Genomic DNA, 16,673 nt, shown 5'->3' on the forward strand with positions numbered 1-16,673 from the left:
TACTTTACTAGTGAGGGAGTGAGTGAGGGAGTTGTTGCATTGTGCTTGTTTGTTCATCTGGTAGTAGCATTAATAGTACCGTTTTTTTACTTTTTTTTTTGCCTTCCTTTCCTTCATTTGCTGTTTTTTTAGTCAGTTTTTTTCTTCTTCATGTCCTGTCTTCTTTCTTGTGTTTCTTCTCCTGCTCGTTCTCCTTCTTTCCCTATTTCCTTCTTATGTCTTTATTTTCCTATCTTCATCCTTCCCTGCATCACTCCCTCCTTACTTTCCTTCTCCTGCCTTTTATCACAGTTTTCCTTAATTCCCTATTTACCATGCCCTTCCTTCATTCCTTCTTTCTCCCCATCTCTTCCTCTATCAATACCTTTCGTCCCTTCCCTCCTCCCCTCCCCATTACCTTCTTCTTCATCCCCTCTTCTATCACAATTTTTCTTGCTTTCCTCTTTTTCCCGCCTCCATCCCATCCTTACCCTCCTCATACCTTCTATCACAATTTTTCCTTCCTTCCTCCTTTCGTCCTTCCTTTATTCTTTGCCCTTCTTACCTCATCCCTTTTTTTTCATCACAGATTTTCTTACCTCCCTCTCTTCCTGCCTTCCTTCCACTCGTACCTTCCTTTCCTTAATCCTTCCTTCTTTTCTTAATCCTTTCCTACCTTCCCTCCTTTCTTATCTTCCTCCTGCCTCTTAGCATAGTTGTTCTTGCTTCCCTCTCTGCCTTTTCCAGCCTTGCCGTCTTACCTTCCCGCCCCACACCCCCGGTCGCGGCCTCAGCGTGCCTGCAATAAGCCCTGACGCGCTCTTTTGCTCCCAGGGAAAAGTACTGATGTGTCTGAGGCTCCGGTAATCAGGGCCACCAGAGGCGAGAGAGGGCGAGGAGGAAAAGAAGAGAGGGAACAGAAGGATCTAAGAGGAGTAAGGGCTGAAGAGAAGGAAAAGAAAGGAGAGGAGGAAACACTGGATGGTAATGAGAGGTGAGAAGAGAGGAAAGAAGACGAGGGACAGAGGAAAAGAAGAGAGGGAATAGTGAATTCAAGAGTAAAGACTGAAGAGGAGAAGGAAAGGAAAGGAGAGGAGCAGGGACTAGATGGTAGTGAGGGAAGGTAAAGGGAAGAGTAGGAGATGAAAAGAAGGGAGAGTAGAAGATAGGAGAAGAAAGCAGAGGAGCAAACTGTGAGAGTAATAAAAGAGAGCAGGGAGGAGATGAAAGGGAAGGAGGAAGAAGAGGAAAGAAGAGAATACAAGAAAGAAGAGGTGTGTCTGAGGAAAATAGAAAGATAAGAATAAAGTAGAGGAAAAGAAGGGAAGAAAACGGAAAAAGAGTAAAAGAAAGAAGAGGAAAGTGAGGGAAGACAGAGTGAAGGAGAGAAGTGCAAAGGGAAAGGAAGGAGTGTCTGAGGGGAAGCAGAAGGAAGGGGAGAAGAGAGAAAGAGAGGACGAGGGGCGCAGGAAAATAAGACGAAGAAAAGAGTAAAAGAGAAGAGTCTAGGAAAGGAGAAGAGAGAGAAGTGAGGGAAGGCAGAATGAAGGAGAAAAGTGCAGAGGGAAAGGAAGGAGTGTCTGAGGGGAAGCAGGAGGAAGGGGAGAAGAGGGGACGAGGGGCGCACGCTGCCTGCCTCCCTGGTTACCTTCCTACACATACTAGCAATATTTTGTTCAAAGTTCCTTCCTGTGGCGGGAGGGAGAGCAAGGTCTAATTCCCTCTACAGCACCACCACCACCACCACCACCACCACCACCACCAGTAGAAGCAGAAGCAAAAGCAGAAATTTAGTGTTCGTGTTGCAGTGTGTACGTGTGCATGTGTGTTTTTTTTGTGTGTGATTATTACAGTGTTATTGTATATGTGGTCTTATTGATTTATATGTGTACGTACGTGTGTTTGTGAGTCATTGTTGAAAAAAAAAAACTGTACGTACGTGTGTTTTTGTGGTCTAATTGAAAAACTGTCAATGTTCTTTTTTATGTATTATCAAAAAAATATATATACGTGCGTTTCTGTCTCTATTTGAAAGTGTACGTGTGTTTCCGTGTGTCTGTTCAAATTGTACGTGTGGTTTCGTGCCCTTATTCTTAAAAGTATACGTGTATGTATGTGTGATTACTCGAGTGTAACCTCCCATCTATGTGAACGTGTCTGAGAAGAAGAGAGAAAAGGATGAGGCGAATCGAAGAGAGAGAGAGAGAGAGAGAGAGAGAGAGAGAGAGAGAGAGAGAGAGAGAGAGAGAGAGAGAGAGAGAGAGAGAATAGACTCCGGAGAGGGAAGCGTGTCTATAGACCTTCACACCCATACACACTCTTCCCACTTCCAGGAATCCCGTGTGGGCGCAGTGATACATTTACCCCAATTCCCTCCCCGTCCCTACCGCAGCCTCCCTCATTATCATAGGCTTCCCCTTCCACGCCCCGCAACGCATCGCCTAATGGATTGAGTCTCCCCCTGTTTATTGCCGCGTCCTCCCTGCGCCGTCTTCTACCAGGGCATTACTCCGGCTAGCCCTTTGAGGCATGTTCTCTTAGGCAGCTGTGTGGAGAGGGAGGCAGACAGGGTAGGTGTGGAGGGACAGAGGGAGGTAAAGGCCTGTCATCTCCTTTGGTTTTTATTCCCACGCGATGCTTCTGTGTTTGTGGCGCGGGATGATATGGTGTTTGTTGTCTGGGGGAGTGGTGGCGGTGGTGGTGGTGGTGGTGGGTTGAATGTGAGGGACGGAAAGGGACGGGACGGGTCTAGGACTGGCTGGCTGGCTGGCTGGCTGGTGGCTGGCTGGTTGGGAGGGACGCGGAGCTATGTATGAGTAGACTAGACGAGGCTTTTGTGGGGAGTTCCGTTTACTTAACACCTGGGACCTTGTACACACACACGCCCACTCGTCCAGACACACACACACGCACATGCACACACACACACACTCTTTCTCTCTCTCTCCCTGCCTCCCTACTTTCCTCCTTCCCTTCCTCCCACCATCACTTCCTCCCACCAAACAAACCCACCCACCACCTTTCCACCCAGCCACTCTCCCTTGCCTTTCCTGCGCTCCACTATTTGTCAGATGAAATGCCACTCATTAGGAGGTCAGAGAGGCGAGTGATGGGCTTCCGTGCTGGCTGGAGTGGGAGTAACGCGTGAGGCAGAGGTCCAGGCACGCGACGGCCCTTGACGGATAGGTAGCGAGGGAATTGAGGGAGGCAAGGTGGATGTGTAACGAGGTGGGTGGTGAGGGATGAGAGGTGGGTGCAAAGGATGAAGGGGATGGAAGAGGTGGTGTGTGGTGTTGGGTGCTTAAAAGATGGTGGTGTATGTGGTGTGTTTAGGTAGTTGTGTTATAGTTGTGTTAATCTAGTGTAGGAAAATAAGGGAAGCTGCAAAAAGCCATCAGAGGGAGGCCTGTTAGTGAGTGTTCGGTGAGGAATTAAGGGGAGGGTGCAGAGGGATGGAAAGGATGGTAAAAAAGAAAGTTTGTGGTGGTGGATGCCTGGAAAATACTGGTGCTTGTAGTTTTTTTAGATAGGTTAGGTTAGGTTAGGTGTGTTTAGGTTAGGTTAGGTTAGGTGTGTTTTATCTATTACAAGAATAAATAAGGAAAGGTTTGTGGTGTCGGATACTTAAACGATGCCGGTGTTAGGAGTTATATTAGTTGTAGCTTCATTTATCTATAAGAACGTATATAAGAACACGAGGGAATAGTGGAATGTGCAAGAAGCCACCAGGCCTACTCGTGGCAGTTCCCTGTGTGAAGCATGCCTACCTATTTCCACCTATCATCCCCATCCGATAATTCCTCCAATATTCTTTTAATTGTTCACTGCTGACTCGGCACTAACAACCTGATTACTGAGTCTGTTCCTTTCATCTACCGAACTATTTGATGCGTCTATGTGTACCTTGTTGGCATTAAAAGAGATTACAAAATGATTTCAAACAAACATTTAGATCCTTAATATGACTTCAAAACTACAGGAGGAAAACACGGTAGAAAAATCGATGAAAACTGATTGAAGGGACTGGAACGAAGGAAAAAGGTGAAAAACATGTTAGGAATACCAACAAAAAATAGAAAAGAGCGAAAGATTGATAGAAGCATGGGAAGGGATGATGATGGGCAGTGATGGGCGTTTGTTTAGGCGGGAAGAGGAGGGAGAGAGGGTGAGGAAGGGTGAAGGGTGATAGGATGCTGAGGGTGAGAGGCTGTGAGGGTGTGAGAGTGATGCGCGGGTAGGTGAGTGTGTGTTGGGGTGAAGCGTAATGGTTTAATTAAAAATAAAGGGGTGTAAGATATTTATAGGTGGAGGGAGAGAGTGTAGAGGGAGAGTGAGGGCTGTTGTGGTGGGGAGAAAAGGGGGAGATGAGGGGAAAAGAGAGGGGAGCGCTCAGGTGTGGGTCTACCTCTCTCTCTCCTCCCTTCCCCCCTCTCTCGTGTTCGTTGATTAGTGAAGCTGTGGTGGTGGTGGTGGTGGTAGTGGTGGTGGTGGTGGTGGTGGTGTTAATGATACTATTTGTGTTTTTGGTTGATTAGTGGTTATTATTATCATTGTTGTTGTTGTTGTTGTTGTTGGTGGTGGTGGTGGTGGTGGTGGTGGTGTTGTTGTTGTTGTTGTTGTTGTTGTTGCTAATAATGGTGGTAATGACGATGATGATATTGGTGATGGTGGTAGTGTTGATAATGCAATTAATGTTGTGTTGAAATACTGGAGTTGCTATTACCATTGTTGTTGATGATGATGATGATGATGATGGTGTTTGTGGTGGTGGTGGTGGTGGTGGCTGTGGTGTTGAGGTTATTTGTGGTGATAGTGATGATAGTGATGAGTGAGTGGTGTCTGGAAAGCTGCTACCATCACCACCACCATCAACACCACCACCACCATCACCACCACCACCACCACCACGACCACCACCACCACCACCACCACTACCACCACTCTTCAGAACAAACCCCAGCAAACCACCTCTTCGCCCTCTCTCCCTTCCTCCCCTGCCATCTCCCTGGACCTATTTCTCCCCTTGCTAAACTCCCCTGTGCCTCCTTCTCCCCCGTGGCTTCCCTTCAAATCCTTACATGCACCCCTTTACTCCCCTCTGTCCCCTCTTCCTTCATCTCTTCCCCTCACATACCTTCCCATATATCTTCTTTATTTCCATATCTCTCCCGTTTTCCTTCCTTATCTTTCCTTTTAGTTTCTCTTTTATATATATCTTATCCGTATCTATTCGTTTTTTGTGTGTTTCTTACTATTATTGTGTCCTTTCTATTTCTTCTTTTATTCTATCTATCTACTTTTCATTTTTACGTATCTCTCTTCTATACTTGTTTATTTTTTATGCTTATGTCTATTCTTGTGTTCATCTATCTATTTCTACTTCTTCCCATCTTTCATTTCTGTTTCTATTCTCTCTCTCTCTCTCTCTCTCTCTCTCTCTCTCTCTCTCTCTCTCTCTCTCTCTCTCTCTCTCTCTCTCTCTCTCTCTCTCTCTCTCCCTCCTTCTACTCAATTCGTTTTAATTTCTTCCTCTTCTTCGTTGTTCCTTGTTCCCGCTGTTTCCCCTTCGCTGTCTTCATTTTCTCTTTCTCTCCTCTGCCTTATTCTTGCTCTTTCTCCTCCTCTTCCTCCTCTGTTTCATTATTTTCCATTCTTTCTCTCCCTCTTCCGCCTTCTTCTAGTTCCTCTTTACCTTCTGTCCTTCTCTCCTTTTCTCTCGTTTCGTTTCTACTTCTCCCAGACTTCCCTCTTTCTCACTCTATTTCCTCTCCTTCTATTCTCCTTCGTGCGTACTTTCATTCCTTCTTCTCCATTTCATTCACTTTCATTCGCTTCTGCTTTACCTTCCAGCTCCTTCACCATCTTTCTCCATCCTTCCTTCTTCTTTTTCTTTTTCTTTATCCCATGCCCTCTTTTTTACTACTTCCTTGCTTCCCTATTTCCTTTCCTTCCACTTTCGTTCTTATTTTCATTTCTCCTCGATTTCATTCAATTTTCTTACCTTTTGCATCCTATTTCCTTCGTCATGTTCCTTCTCCTTCCTTCTTCTTTCCTTACCTCATCCCTTCTCTTTTCTGCTTCCTTGCATTATCCTTCCTCTCCTTCCCGCTGCTCCCTCTTTACTCCCTTCCCTCTCTCCCTTCTGCCTCCGTGCACTCCTCCACTCCGTCAGAACCTCCCGGGCCCTGCAGGAGGCGCCTCGGTCCTGCAGCACCCCGCATCCCTTTGATCTTGCAGGTTAGGGCCGCGGGGGGCGTCTCCTTTATATTGGGTTTTTGCTCCCTCAACCCGGAACGCGCCGCTGGCTAGAGAGAGCGACGGGGCAAAGGGGGAAGGGAAAAAAAGAGAGTGTTTACCTTAAATGCATAATATTAAAGAGTGGAAATCTATTGAAGGTTAAGTGAGATTTTGTTTTTTTTTATGTTGTTGGTTTTGTTTGTCTGATGTGTTGATTTGATTTGTTGTGTGTTTTTGTTGTGTTTCTTTTTTATACTTGATTGTTTTTTTGTTTGTTTGCCTTCAGTGTGTGTGTTATGAAAAGAGGAAGTCTATTTGTAGGTTAAAGAAGACAGATTTTTTTTTTCTCTCTCTCTCTTTTATCGTTAAATTGATTGATATGTTTACAGTATTCGTAGCTTTTATGTCATTCTTTTTTTGTATGTGTATTTCATTTTTTGCTCACCTTCGATGCATAACATTATAGGTAAAAAGTCTGTCCCTCGCATGTAAATTGAAGTATTTTTTATTGAATCGAATATATGAATCTGATTTACTGTTTTTATTGTGAACATACACTCATTTTAACTCTTCTTTTTTTCCACCATAAATGCATGATACTAAATTTGAAATAATCTTTTGTTAGCAAGCAAAGTGAGTGAGAAAAACTTACTGTTGCTTTCTTATTTTCTCTCTTACATTCTCTCAGCATTACTCAATTTGGTTCCGTGATGTCATCTGTCCTTTTTTATCCATCTATTTTTTATTTATTCTTGACAGAAGGGAATGGACGAGAGGGGGAAAGACAGGGGTGAAAAAAAGACGATGGAGGAGCACACGGATAAAAATAAAAAAATGAGGGGCAGAATTATGATGGGCTTGGCAGTGGATGGGAGGGAAGGACATTGATGCCTGAATGATTCTGCGAAGGAACGAAGGGATGATGATGGGGGGACAGATATCAGTGAAGGGCTGTGAGGCGGGGAGAGGGAAGGAAGGAAGGGAGAAAAATAGAGATCGAAGGAGGGAAAGACAAAAAAAAAAAGAACTAAGGGAGAATCAAGGTGACGTTGAGAGTGGAAAGGAAGGAAAATAAGAGATAAAAAGAGATAAGAGGTGAAGGGGATTGGTAAGAAGACATGTTGAAAGGGAAAAATGAAGGAAGGGGGAAGGGAAAGGAAGGAAAAGAAATAGAAAGATATAAAAGGTGAAATGGTTAGGTAAGAAGAAATGTTAGGATGGGAAGAAGAGTGGAAAGGAAGGAAGAAGAAAAGAGGCAGAGAACATGAAGTGAGTAGATAAGAGGACATACGGGGAGGGAAAAAGAGGAAAAGGAAGTGGAAAAGAAAGGGAAAAAAGAGGTAAGGATGTTAAGGGCTACAGATAATTTCCCCCGTGGCCTCATTCCTGTCATCTTGTCGTCCTCGCATCCTCCAAACATGGCGGCGTTTTGAAGTGAAGCAATAGTCTCCTTCTGCCTGAATGTTTGAGAAGGGAGTCCTTTTGTCCCTCGCATCAGCTGGGTATTAAAGCGCCTCTCTCTCTCTCTCTCTCTCTCTCTCTCTCTCTCTCTCTCTCTCTCTCTCTCTCTCTCTCTCTCTCTCTCTCTCTCTCTCTCTCTCTCTCTCTCTCTTGCTGTTGTTGTAATTTTACGAGTCCAATATGAGAGAAGCGCCCATCTCTTCAACTCATAAGCCGGGAAACACTTCTCCTCCTCCTCCTCCTCCTCCTCCTCCTCCCCCTCCTCCTCCTCCTTACTCTCATCAGCACCTCTCCTCGTTTCTGTTAGTCGTGTCGTTCTCTCAAGAAGTGAGGCGCGGAGGGAGGGAAGGAAGGGAAGGAAGGGAAGGGAAGGGATAGGAGGGAGGAAGGGGAGAGAAGCAGTATTGACGAAGGGCAGCCGTCTCAAGCCCCATAAACTCTCCTGATGGTTCGAGTCCCCGTCAGGAGGAAGTGCGCCAAGGGAGGAGGAGGAGGGGGAAGTGGAGGAAGAGTAGGAGGAGGAGGAGGAGTTAGGGAGGGTGCTTAAAAGGTGTCGTAAGGAGGGAAGAGAAGAGAGGAAGGAAGGGAGAGAGAGAGAGAGAGAGAGAGAGAGAGAGAGAGAGAGAGAGAGAGAGAGAGAGAGAGAGAGAGAGAGAGAGAGAGAGAGAGAGAGAGAGGGAGATTTAACACATTTAGTTCTTTATTTTTTTTTCATGTTTCTTCTTTCTTTTTTTATTTACTTCACTGTTTGCATGTTTCGTAGATAGTCTGTGTGTTTGTCTGTCCATTCTTTGTGTCTATCTCTCCATCGGTCATTGAGTCACGTTTTGTCCATTACTAAATCACTCTATCTATTTTTTTGTCCTTCTTCCTCTTCTTCTTCATATCGGTAAAGAAAATAGAAAACTTTTTAAAAATAACTCGATATCATGAAGGAGTCTTCCTTCCTTTTTTTTTTTTTTTCTTTAGTTTCCCTTTGAAGTTGGTGATTAAAAGTAAAGTATTGTCTGTTTTCTTTCGCCTGAGCTTTCTGTGTTCCTCTCTGCCTCTCTTCATGTCCGTCTGTTCGTGTGTCTGTCTGTCTTTCTGTTCGTGTGCAAATTGGTGTTTTATTTTTGGCCTTGTATCTTATCTATTGCTATATTTAATTTTTTTGTCTGTCTGTTTGTTTGTTGGTTTGTCGCTGTCTTGCACGAAGCTAAGTGGCAAGATGTGCTGTCTAGCGAGAGAGAGAGAGAGAGAGAGAGAGAGAGAGAGAGAGAGAGAGAGAGAGAGAGAGAGAGAGAGAGAGAGAGAGAGAGAGAAACACCAATTCACTCACACATCCAAATAGAGAAGGAGAAATAATAATAAAAAAAAAAGACAACACAAAAGAACCACGCAGAACACCTCACCTTCTTTCTATTAGTACTTTTCTCCTTTCCCTGTCTCCCTTTCCTGTGATTTAAGTGCGGCAGGGCGTGGCTGACTAGCTTGCCTCCCTTAGCCAGTCCCCTTCCATCATCACGCCCGCGCCAAACTGTCTTGTCGAAAGTGGAAAAAGAATATACTAAGAGAGAGAGAGAGAGAGAGAGAGAGAGAGAGAGAGAGAGAGAGAGAGAGAGAGAGAGAGAGAGAGAGAGAGAGAGAGAGAGGAAGCCGTGAAGTGAAGGTGCCCGTCAGCTTTTCAGTCACATTGTATTTATTCTTTGCTTCGCCTCGCACGCAAATTTAAATAAAAGTTTTGGGGATTTTTAAAGTGAGTGCTGGCTTGCATGTTGGGGGTTTGTCTTCTCTCCTTTTCCTTGGCTTGGCTTGTCTTGGCTTGGCTTGGCTTCGCTTGACTTGGTTTGTCTTGGCTTGTCTTGGCTTGGCTTGGCTTGTCTTGGCTTGGCTAGGCTTAGCTTGGCTTGGCTTGGCTTGGCTCGGCTTGTTTTGTCTTCTCTTGAATTGGCTTAACTTGGTTTGGTTTGCCTTGGCTTGTCTTGGCCTGGCTTGGCTTGGCTCGGCTTGTCTTGACTTGCCTTGTTTTGTCTTCTCCTGGCTTGGCTTAGCTTGGCTTGTCTTTGCTTGTCTTGGCTTGGCTTGGCTTGGCTTAGCTTGTCTTGGCCTGGCTTGTTTTGTCTTCTCTTGGCTTGACTAAGCTTGGCTTGTCTTGGTTCGGCTTGGCTTGTCTTGAATTAAGTTGTCTTCTCTTCTCTTCTCTTCTCTTCTCTTCTCTTTCTCTGTCTTTTTGGTTCTTTTTTCATTTTACATTTCTTGCTTTTCTTCCTTCTTATGTTCGTTCCTTTCCTTCTTTCTCTTCTTTATTTTCAGTCCTTTCCTTTTTTTAATTTTTTCTCTCTTTTTCTTTGCTTTCCTCTTTCATTTTTTCTCTTTTTTACATGTTCGTGTATTCTCTCTCTCTCTCTCTCTCTCTCTCTCTCTCTCTCTCTCTCTCTCTCTCTCTCTCTCTCTCTCTCTCTCTCTCTCTCTCCATCAGTATATTTTAACTCTCGCATCTTCACCGAAATCTTTTGTTTCAGTTTCTTTCATCAAGTTTTTTTTCCATAAAGTTGAGAAGCAAAAAATCTCCCTAAACAGGTCTTTTAAGTCTTCAAAGAGAGAGAGAGAGAGAGAGAGAGAGAGAGAGAGAGAGAGAGAGAGAGAGAGAGAGAGAGAGAGAGAGAATATATTATGTAAAGTAGGTAAGATATGATTTTAAGTAATAATAATTCATGTTTTTATTCTCACTTTATTTCATGGATATTTGCATTTTTATTCCTTAAGTTGCTGTTGTCGTTGTTGTAGTTCTTGTTGTTGTTGTTGTTGGTATTATTGTTGTTGTTGTTGATGGTGGTAGTGGTGGTGGTGGTGTTTTTGTTATTTTATGAATATTATTTACGTGATAATGATAACGTTCCTCGTATTTATGTAATTTTAAAACGATTCCATGAAAAAAAGAAGCTTAACTAATTTTTTTCTCAAGCTGTGGAGACAATGAGAGAGAGAGAGAGAGAGAGAGAGAGAGAGAGAGAGAGAGAGATAAAGAAAGAAAGAATGCAAGTTTAAATGAATGGAGAGAGGGAAGGAAGGAAAAGAGGAAGTAAGGAGAGAAGAAAAAGGAAGGAAGGGAGGAAGTGTATATAATATTCCTAAGGGTGTCAGAAGAAAATCACACACACACACACACACACACACACACACACACACAGAGAGAGAGAGAGAGAGAGAGAGAGAGAGAGAGGTAGTGGTCTCGCTCATCGCCAGGGCCCTTGATGGAGGCTAGTCATTCCACATCACTTTTGCCGCCTATTGCCATAAATGACGTTGTAACCTGCACTCATACCACTCTCTCTCTCTCTCTCTCTCTCTCTCTCTCTCTCTCTCTCTCTCTCTCTCTCTCTCTTCAAATAATTCCTGTCCTTACCTTCATCTCCCTCCCTTTTTTCCCTTTTCTTTCATTTTCCTTTTGTCTTCTTTGCGTATCTTCTTGTCTCCTTCGTTTTCTTTTTTTTTCTCATGTTCCTCTCTTATCTTCTTTCCATTGTCTTCCATTTGTCCTCTTTACTTTCCTCTGTTCCTCGTTTTTATTCGTGTACTCCTTTCCTCCTTTTTCTGTCTTTTTTTTTTATTTCCTGTTGTCTCTGTGATGAAAATTATTCTATCGACCTAATATCGTGGTCTTGCTGAACATTCTTCCTCTTCTTCCTCTTTCTCCTCGTCTTCCTCCTCCTCTTCCTCTTCGTCTTCCTCCTCCTCTTCCTCCCCCTCTTCCATTCCTTCATTACTCCCACACAAACATATTTTCTTTCATTTATCTCCCTTCCTTTCTTCCATTCCACTCATTCCCCTCCCTTTCTTCCCTCCTTCTCTCTCCCCCTCCCTTCCTTCCTTGTCTCATTCTATCGGAGACACTATAAACGGCCTTCCTTTGCCTGCCTCTCTCTCTCTCTCTCTCTCCCTCCTTCCTTCGCTTCCTTTCCTTCCCTCCCCTTCCTCCTTCTTCCCTTACTCGGTTATGGTTCACGGAGCTGCAGGGAAAGATTGGGAATATACATAAGTCATTATGTGAGGGAAAAATATATGTAACAGAGGTAACATCATTATTGTCATGATCATTGTTAACATGGGGAAAGTAACGTCATCATCATCGTCATCAGTAAAAGTAAAGGTAATATTGTGTGCTACCAACAAGAGTATTAGGGGAGGGTGGGTTTTGGGGGGAGGGGGAAGAAGGGAGTAAGAGAAGAGGGGAAAAATAGGAAGAATGAAAAGAGAGGAAAGCTTCTGCATTAATTAGCTGCCGCCACAACAAGTTTTTGACGGCTTGGGTACCACCACCACCACCACCACCACCAGCACCAGCACCAGCACCTCCAGCACAGCCATCACTACCTCTACCACATTCACTGCCTCTGTCATCAGTAATAACGGCAGCAACTATTACTTCTATTGCTACAAGTTACTAGTACTGCTGCTGCTACCGGTGCTACCACTACCACTACTACTACTACTACTACTACCACCACCACCACATCCTTAACCCTACCTCACCACCACCACCCCAACCCCCAATCCTCACCACCACCACCAGCACCATCGCCACCCCCGCCCAATGACAGCAGCCCACAGTAGCAATGGCGGCTTGTGATGTGATGCGGGGCGGGGAATTATGATAATTTTAAAGCCTTTTGTTGCCCGGGCTGCTCACGCCGCTCCGTCCCGCTGCCTCTAATTACCCAAGAGAGCAAATGCACAGGAACAATGGGGCGAAACCGCACTTAATTATGTCGTGAGAGGAGGAGGGAATGCACAGGCCAGGAAGAGAGAGAGAGAGAGAGAGAGAGAGAGAGAGAGAGAGAGAGAGAGAGAGAGAGAGATACATGGACTGATAGAAACACAGAGGGACAGATAGACAGGCAGATAGACAGATACAGATAGAAACACAGGTAGTCAGAAAAAAACAGATAAAAAGACGGACTGACAGACAGACAGACAGACAAATAGACCGACGGACAGAGAGAAAGACAGAAAGAAAAACATTTATCCTCCAATGTAAAAATAACCTTACGTTTCACAAATCACACACACACACACACACACACACACACACACACACACACACACACACACACACACACACACACACACGCCATTCAAACTCCACTTACTCCATTGAGAAATAACAAAAAAAATAATCCATATGCTTACAATTTACATTGAAGCCACAAAGAACACAAAAAACAACTTAACAAATAACAAAAGAGAACAACAAAAGGGCAGAACAGTGGCCCCTCTCTCTCTCTCTCTCTCTCTCTCTCTCTCTCTCTCTCTCTCTCTCTCTCTCTCTCTCTCTCTCTCTCTCTCTTTCTCTCGTTGAGTGGCCACGCGAGGGACAAAAGAGAGAAGAGAGAGGAGAGAGGAAACATTTAGAGAGAAGTATAGTATAGAATTGAAAGGAAAGGGAAGAGGAAGGGGAATAGGTGAGGGAAAAGAAAGTAACAGGAGGCACTGGATGGTAACAAGGAGAGAAGGAAATAGGGAAGGAAGAGAAAAGGCAAGGTAACGATAAGGAAGAAGGAAACTGGCGAAGGAGGAGGAAAGAGGGGAGAATGAGTTGAGGGGAGATAATAGTGAGGAAAGAGAGAAGGAGAGAAAGACACGAAGGAAGGATGAAGGAGAGAGGGAATGGAAGGATACGGAGAGAAGGAGAAGTGGAAGGAGATGAGAGAAGGAGGGAAAGAAGGGGGAAGGAAGCAGGGAAGGAAGAGAAGGAAAGAGGTGTCTACGGAAAGGAGAAATGAAAAGAGATGAAAAAAAGAAGAAAATAAAAGGTAAAACTGAAGGATACAGGGGAGAAGAGAAGATAACAGATAGAAAAACGAAAAAGGAGGGATGGAATGAAGAGATGACGGAAGCAGCAAAAAAAAAAAAAAAAAAGGAGGGGTAAGTTAAATATAAATGAAACACGGAAGGAGGGAAGGTAAGCGATGGAAAGACGAGGAGATGAAGGAAGTAAGGAAAGATGAGGGTGTAATGTTTGCGTGAGTGCGGAAGATAAATGGCTGAAGGAGGAAGAGAGAGAGACGAGAGACGAGAGGGCGAGGAGAGAGAGGGTAGAGAGAGAGAGAGAGAGAGAGAGAGAGAGAGAGAGAGAGAGAGAGAGAGAGAGAGAGAGAGAGAGAGAGAGGCGGAAACTAGCGTAACGAAGGAAGGGGCGTGAAGGAAAGTGTACTCATTACCTGAAAAAATAACATTGAAAAACAAGCATTCCTTAACAGCCACCATCACCACCACCACCATCACCACCACCATCACCACCACCCCATAACACCTACCGTAGTGACTGACGTGATTACTGACAGTGGTGTGTGAGTGACGCGCTGCAGAGAAGGTGAGGATGAGAAGAGGCCGAGGTGGTGAGGGAAGGTGCGGCCGGTTTGGTTACTTCCCGTGAGGTTTAAGTGTAGGCGGAGTCAAGGTTGCTATGGTTAGGTTGTGAAATATTGAGGTTACATAGAAATTATATACCGTTACGTATTTGTATTAATATTTTCATGTTTATGTTTAAGTTGACAAAAAAAAAGCTTAGTATTAATAATGGGTTCTTTGTTTACGTATTCATACATCAATTCACTGGTAAACTCTGGAACTCTCTGTCTGTCTCTACATTTTCCCGTTCCTAAAGCTTTTAATATTAGAAGAGGGAGGTTTCAAGGCACTTCTCCAGTTCTGAATAATTCTTTTGTCACTTTATTCTGTAGGGACTGGCACCTCATTGGATCTTTTGTATTTTTTTTATGTCAACCTTGGACTATGCCTCATCTTACAGAAAAATAACATGACAAAGAGTTTTAAGCGTTTAAGGAGCAGATACCAAAACTACCATCGAATCACACATAACTAAGAAACTACATATTAAAGAACAGGGCATACCAAGACTCCTCCCCACCATCTCACCTATAATTGTTGTTTCATAAGGAGCAACTACCAAACCTACCGCTGAATAACATACGAATAGCAAACATGTGGAAGAACAGGATATAACAGAAGAAGTCTCCTCCCCACCCATCTCTGCCTATCAAAACATACTGGTGGGAAACATTTAGAAAAGAATCCCATATACCTTGAAGAAAACGAGGACGTAAGTGTGGTTGATGGGGAAGGGGGATGTGAAATGTGACACGGCGGGCTGATAAGGAAGCAGAGATGTGGCAGAGGAGGAAGTAATGGGAGAAGAGGAGTTAATGATGAGAAAAGAGGTGTATGATGGTGTGTGTGTGTGTGTGTGTGTGTGTGTGTGTGTGTGTGTGTGTGTGTGTGTAATAATAATAAAATAATAATAAACGGTTTATTATTTAGGCAGTTGACAAACTGAAAATGTACATAGGGGATGGGGAAAAACTTAACATTAATCCTAACGGTAAGACTAATCTAGGAGGGAAATACTATTGATTGATGGCTCGCACCATGGTGGGAATCGCACTGAGTCTGTACCGGTCCGTGCGCGGCGCCTTCAGGGGCGTTATTTTGTTGTGGTGTCTGGTGGCACGGACAGGGCGAGGCGCGTCGGGCGGCAGCATGTCTCTGAGACGCGGATGATGCAGTAGTCCCTTCCCAAACTTCTCCAGAGCCTCTCGGTGCCTGGTGGATATTCTGGACAGACTCAGGGTGGTCAGGGCTTCTTCATAGGTGGTGTGTGTGTGTGTGTGTGTGTGCGTGTGTGGTGAGAGAAGAGGAGATGAGAGGGATGGTATGATGGGAAATAAATTAGAGTTTCCTAAAGTCTACTTTTCCAGTTTATTTTTTAGATTGGCACTATGAACAGTATTTTTTCTTTTTCCTTTCTTTGTTTTCCCTTTTCTGGTTTCCCTTACAAAAAAAAAGTAAAGAAACGGAAAGAGAAAGAGAAGAGGGAGGAAGATGAGGAGGAGGACACAGTAACCACACCCTTCGTTTTTTTTTTCTCATCCCTCAAAACCTTATACGATTTGAGGGGAAACTAATCCAATCCATTTTTCTTTATTGTGATACAAGCTTATTTTTATTATTCATCCCTCTCCCTTTCTCCCTTTTTTTTGGTCTTTCTGCTTGTCTATCTCGCTCGTGTCTCCTCCCTTCCCTTCCCTCCCCTTCTCTTCCTGGCTTTTCTCTTCCCTTCCTTCTCCTTGTCTCCCCTTCCTTGTTCCTTCCCTTCTTTACATTCCAATATCCTTTTCCTTTCTGTCGTGACATGGTTTTCTATTTTTGGCGGGTTATGTGTATTCTCTCTCTCTCTCTCTCTGTCTCTCTCTCTCTCTCTCTCTCTCTCTCGCTCTCGCTCTTGTTTCAGTGACTTATTTTTTTCCTCCTTTGCATACTCTGCTTTCCTATTGTCCTTTCTGTATACCCTTCCTCCTCCTCCTCTTCTTCCTCCTCCTCCTCCTCCTCCTCCTCCTCCTCCTCCTCCTCCTCCTCCTCCTCCTCCTCCTCCAGTGCATTGTAATTCAGAGGTTATGTTAAAACAACGTTTGAAGATCGCTATTAATTGTTGTATTCTCTTTTGCAGGTAAGCACTGGAGAGTAGCCGGCCGCTGTGTGTTCGTTTATACGGTAAGGGAATGCGTTCGTCTCTCTCTCTCTCTCTCTCTCTCTCTCTCTCTCTCTCTCTCTCTCTCTCTCTCTCTCTCTCTCTCACCAACAAAAACCCACGTGGCACTCGAACCCTAGACCCACCGACTTAATTACAAGAGTCTCACCACGGAGCCATTGGTTTAAAAGCCCCGCCTAGGTACCAAAGAACTTAGGGGCAACACAGCAGCAACCCACGGGCGCGCAGTAAGACCCACAGTCCCGGTAACGCTAATGGGGGAGTCGCCTTAAGAAGTGACGTGGAGAGAGGTATTGATGGCAAGGCGGCGAGACTCACAGCTGTTCTAATGATCCTCTCCGGCGGGTAATGAGTGGTGAGGGGCATGAGTCCTGGCCATAAAGTGATCAGGGAGACCCGCCAGGACCCCCGCACGTGTCCCCGAGCCCACGGTTACGGAGGGAGA

At 44.6% G+C, this 16,673-nt stretch overlaps 1 long non-coding RNA gene across 3 annotated transcripts in view; it reads left to right on the plus strand.

The window, feature by feature from the left end:
• LOC135103114 (uncharacterized) overlaps positions 1-16,673 on the plus strand; it is a 94,176-nt gene that overhangs the window by 44,333 nt on the left and 33,170 nt on the right. The window contains exon 3 of one of the 3 annotated variants that reach the window (XR_010269930.1): positions 16,187-16,299. The exons of the other annotated variants lie outside the window; for them this stretch is intronic. This is a non-coding gene — a long non-coding RNA (uncharacterized LOC135103114). Of the gene's footprint in view, positions 1-16,186; positions 16,300-16,673 lie in introns of those variants that run through there. 3 annotated transcript variants of the gene reach the window in all.

Source organism: Scylla paramamosain, chromosome 8 (genome assembly GCF_035594125.1).
Source record: "Scylla paramamosain isolate STU-SP2022 chromosome 8, ASM3559412v1, whole genome shotgun sequence".
Taxonomy (NCBI): Eukaryota; Metazoa; Arthropoda; class Malacostraca; order Decapoda; family Portunidae; genus Scylla; species Scylla paramamosain.